The sequence below is a fragment of the Pinus tabuliformis genome, chromosome Q, assembly GCF_031772625.1.
Source record: "Pinus tabuliformis cultivar Carrire ecotype Pingquan chromosome Q, CPIR1, whole genome shotgun sequence".
NCBI classification, from domain to species: domain Eukaryota; kingdom Viridiplantae; phylum Streptophyta; class Pinopsida; order Pinales; family Pinaceae; genus Pinus; species Pinus tabuliformis.
In genome coordinates this window covers 1,151,920,327-1,151,925,955 of record NC_142296.1, presented here as the reverse complement: position 1 = coordinate 1,151,925,955, position 5,629 = coordinate 1,151,920,327, and the positions used below count along the sequence as shown (strand labels likewise).

General features: G+C 35.3%; 1 pseudogene; it reads right to left on the bottom strand.

Annotated features, from left to right (window-relative positions):
* Positions 1–2,791: 2,791 nt before the first annotated feature.
* Positions 2,792–5,290, bottom strand: LOC149223712 (putative U3 small nucleolar RNA-associated protein 11; annotated as a pseudogene).
* Between the last annotated feature and the right edge of the window lie 339 nt (positions 5,291–5,629).

Here is a 5,629-nt window from a genome sequence, read left to right as displayed (position 1 = left end):
TTTTAATTTTTGACTTAGGACTAAATGACAAAATAGGATAGATGCTCTGTTTTTCCTTCCTTTAATTTATATTTTGATTAGTTCACCTTTAGGAAATTTAAACTCAGTTTCTCATAATTGAGAATGTACATCATTAGGAATCAAGGAAACCCTCAAAACAAGACAATATAAAAATAAAAACAACGAAGTAAGAAGAGTTAACTAGCACATATAGTGCACTACACTTCATCAGCTTACGAGCCTCAGTTGATAATTTATTCAAAGAAATTTAGGAAACTAATTTGACTAAACAAGTAGCATAGAAAATCTTGAACCTAAACCTAATCATGTTGTGCAACTATCCATTGGAGGTAACATTCCAGAGCATCTCTTCACGTTGAGTTGGTGGTATCACTTTCATGGATGATCAACTCTGCAAATTTTGGCATTACAGACATGGGGAGCGAAAGAAGCAGAACCAACCCTCCTCCATTAACACCATCATCATGACATGGGTGAGAAGGTAGGAAAATAATTTCCCGTATGTCTTCTACTCCGACTAGACCAACATGGAATGGCTTTCCCCATCCAAAATATGCATCGTTCAGAGGAAAGAGACACCACGATGAAGCATTGAGCACGTCAACTCCTTCATTCTCTGATCTTGGAGGCTTCTTCACTTCCAAATAATCAATGGAAGATCTCACAAACTTATCAGTGATTGAGTTCTTGGCGTCCCTTATCAACCTTGTAGCATAACAAAGTGGGTATTCCACAAGATCCCTAGCTCTTGAAGCTGCACATGCATCTGAGAAAGCATTTCCATAATACGAAGATGGTCATTGGTGGTCGATCCTGACATGTATGTCCACAACAAAAATAAATTTGACAGACCTTGAGGACCCAGAAAAACCAAGGGCCCTAGTCCTACATCTCCATACATGGGCCCCCACGGCTTCAAATGTTGTTATGAAATGAAGAGAAGAGTCTTCTGTTAGTATTTTAGGTTTTCCATATTCGTTCTTAAGTTGATCATCTTAAAATAAAATTCATCGGGGTTTCTAGATGCTGCTTTCTCTCGAAGCCTCTACATTATCAATAACAGTCTAAACCATCAGAAGGAAAGACAATGAAGAAAAGCATACAAACAAAGTAACATATGAACATGCATAAGAAAATGCACGCCGATATATATAAATTACACAGACAATTGTATCATAAATGAGAGATGCCACTGTGGATCCATGCCATTTCACAAAAAGAAGATTATGGGTGATTAGATGTAGCTTTTCCTATTTGCAAATGTTATGAGAAACAATTTCAACCCAAAAATAATTTATCGAAAAAATAATATATAAAGAAATTTTGCATGGCATACCTAGATGTTTTCCTGCTTCTTGTGATAATCACAAGCCCTAAGTACATAGTCCTTGTGTTTCTCTAGTAACCCAAATTTATTCCTTTCAGCCCTGCATGGACAAAATGCTAATAGTCTAATGTTTTCTTCATAATTTATATTTCTAGGTTTCCAAAGTTTACAAACAAATATGCCAAAAATCATATTATTGTATTACTTTTTACAAAATAAATCATTGACTGAAAATTCTAAGGAAGAAGAAATACATATGGTTGGGTGTGTTCCTTGTGAGCCCGCTGCTTTACAACATTTCTTAATGATGACATAATTGAAAACTAGATAACGTAAATCTGCAAAGACAAAACAATTTAAAAATAGAAATAAAAACTTCCTTAATGTTCTGCTGATCATTATTGAGTGCCAGACACACAAGCTAGATACCATGATTACTGCCTAATGGGCCAATAAAGCAATAAGACTATATGTTTCTAATTAGTAACAAGTTAAACACCAAGTTCATATAGTTCAAACCTCAAGTTGTCGAGTCCAGAGTTCAAACTTCCAACTGTTGAGTTGCTGTTGTTCAAAATTCAGTTCAGGCTCTAAATCCCTCTATAGTGGACCAGTGGGTGAGGTCAAGAGGGAAACCGCTTCAGCTTCAACCTTCAGTCAATCAACATACAGATTTCCTGAACTTCAGCCTGATAGGTGCAAAAAAAAGTTGGATATTTTTTTCTATCAGGTTGTATCTCAAGTTTGGCTTGCAAGTAGGCAACTGTGAAAATCCATCTATTTCTATTCTAATCCATACAGAAATATGGTTCAAGGAATAACAAGGAGAATTTACAACTAGTCCCTACCTTTAGACAATAATCCACAACTTTTTAAAAACTTATAAAAGAAACAAAACAAAAACTGTGTCACAATTTGTTCAATCTATTCAAAACTAAAGGTGTATATGTTCAAAAAATATAGCATAAACAAAACCAGCAAATTTATTGAGCTAGAATGCAATAAATTTTCCAAAAACATAAACCTCAAGTTTCCAAAAGCATATTACAACTGAACTGTAATCTGGCTACAAATGACCCATTTTTATATTCAGGATTAATTTGGAAAATTGTAAACTTATTCTAAATGGAAAATGTATAAGGCAGAAAACCTTTTCTATTAAAAAAAAAACTATAAACAAGTCAAATTGCAACCAATGAAGTTTGAGTGTTAGGAATCACTCTTAAATGGAATATAAAACATACATTTTCGGTTAACTTTAAAAATACCATACAAAATTTGAAGTGCGTCTAACTAGGCTAGTGAAATTCTCAAGGGAACATTGGGAATGTCTAGGAAACAATTGGCAACTGACATGCACTGCCAAGGAACATCTAGGGAACATTCCTCAACAAGAGGGAACATTCAGGGAATGTTCCCCAAACTACCCCAGATATGGGGGGATCATTTGGAATGTGCCCATGTGCCCACCATTCTTGACGGCATTCTCCCCATATTGGGGATGTTCTGCTCCAATCCCCAGGTTCCCCTGCAACAGGTAACACCACGAATAGGGAGTGCTTTTGATGCTACATAGAAAATTGGCAATATATGCAGAAAGGATATAGTTTATGGTTATTTATGCATAAAGAGGCAAAACATAACTAATTGAGACACAAGTATTTGTTTCTGATGGATGTACATTTTTCATTCAGAGAGGCTATATAAAATAATATTTATTTTCCAAAATTTTAAAAAATTATTGACAAACACTATCAAACTTTCTCGGGGGCGGGGGGCCGAGGGGGGGGGGGGGTGGTGTTAAGAAAATTGGCCAGGATAATATTAATGACCCACATAGGTAATTTATGTACTATTATAAATTTCCATATAATTTTAAGAGAACCACTAAAACTGAAGATCATATTAACAATAATGTCATTGTTGGCAATTCCTAAGACAATAGCATTTGGGTATCAAATATAGGGTAGGGTGTATGTATTCTACTACATATAGTTCTTTCCCTTATGAGGTGTTAGGTAGGTTTTGGAGGTAACAATATTCTCACTACCACAGAGTATATATAAATTAAATTGAGTGGGAATATGTTTCTGGTTAGAGGAATTGTGACTCGTCAAACTAGGAATCTACAACCAGATTTGTCCAATGGGATCAATGCTTTCTTCCCTATTGTCCAACCAAGTTTTGGTAGAAAAAAACAGCCAAAGACTTAGATTTCATTCAGATGTCAGAGTAGTGAGGACTCAAATCTCTTCCCCCAACCTCTACCAGCAGGATATCCTTCTGATAGATATTTGAGGAGACCCTGCCCGAGAGGCTGGGATAGACTTCAAAGGACTAGCAGGATATCTTTCTGATAGATATTTGAGGAGACCATGCCCGAGAGGCTGGGATAGACTTCAAAGGACTAGAGGCGTGTGGATTCCATGAGGGCCCACTGCCAAAGGTTATTTCCTTCGATCTAGAGTACTAGTCTCCATGCTTCATTGAGTGGCTAGTCATCAATTCAAAGTTTCTTCCACATGAGCTTCAGTGGTAGGAGTGGAGGGGATCCTTGCTCTAGGGCTCACCCCAGGATTCCCTCTATTATTCCATTTCTAGACAAAAGCACAAAATTCAATATGATTTACTGAATTTAATAGCAAAGAGAATCTAAAATACCAAAGAGGTGCAATGACAGAGCACATAATGAATAACTTGTTAGTTAACACAAATCATTGACAAATATGTTAGATAATGAATATTTCTCAATGAGACTATTAGGGAAATAAATGAACCTCATGAATGAAATTAACATTGATGTATGCATTTGCTTTTTCCATATCTGTGATCATACATTTGACCACTAAAGGTGTTATGGCTTACTGAATAAATTTGGCATGCTAATAATACCTGTCTTCGGCAAAATAAGTGTGTATGTTTGAAGGAGGGCAACCAATGCAATGAAGTGCAGACTGAAGTCACTCTACTTTCTGCATCATTCATAATAAACACATTAAAATATTGCAAAAAAATATATAAAAATGCCATCCACCTTCACATTGTCCAATGTACTTAGTAATGTTTGTACCTTCTTTTCACTCTGTGTTTTTTGAAGCACATATTGAATGTCTTGGGTCTTCATTAATAACAGTTCCTCATTGGAATATTTCTTTGCACCACTCCTAAGCACAAAAAATAATCAACTTTTAACATCTTAAACTTCGGTGCAATTAAAGCAAGAAAGAATGAAATATTTGAATTTCCTTACTTTGGACGGTGCACGCCATCAACAGTCCTAGTGTTGATCATCTTAAAATAAAATTCATTGGGGTTTCTAGATGTTGCTTTCTCTCGAAGCCTCTACATTATCAATAACAATCTAAACCATCAGAAGGAAAGACAGTGAAGAAAAGCATACAAACAAAGTAACATATGAACATGCATAAGAAAATGCACATCGATATATATATATAAATTACACAGACAACTGTATCATAAATGAGAGATGCCACTGTGGATCCATGCCATTTCACAAAAAGAAGATTATGGGTAATTAGATGCAGCTTTTCCTATTTGCAAACATTATGAGAAACAATTTCAACCCAAAAATAATTTATCGAAAAAATAATATATAAATAAATTTTGCATGGCATACCTCGATGTTTTTTTGCTTCTTGTGATAATCACGAGCCCTAAGTACATAGTCCTTGTGTTTCTCTAGTAACCCAAATTTATTCCTTTCATCCCTACATGGACAAAATGCTAATAGTCTAATTTTTTCTTCATAATTTATATTTCTAGGTTTCCAAAGTTTACAAACAAATATGCCAAAAATCATATTATTGTATTACTTTTTCCAAAATAAATCACTGACTGAAAATTCTAAGGAAGAAGAAATACATACAGTTGGGCATGTTCCTTGTGAGCCCGCCACTTTACAACATTTCTTAACAATGACATAATTGAAAACTAGATAACGTAAATCTGCAAAGACAAAACAATTTAAAAATAGAAATAAAAACTTCTTTAGTGTACTCCTCATCATTATTGAGTGCCAGACACACAAGCTAGATACCATGATTACTGCCTAATGGGCCAATAAAGAAATAAGACTATATGTTTCTAATTAGTAACAAGTTAAACACCAAGTTCATATAGTTCAAACCTCAAGTTGTCGAGTCCAGAGTTCAAACTTCCAGCTATTGAGTTGCTACTGTTCAAACTTCAGTTCAGGCTCTAAAGCCCTCTGCAGTGGACCAGTGGGTGAGGTCAAGAGGGCAACTGCTTCAGCTTCAACCT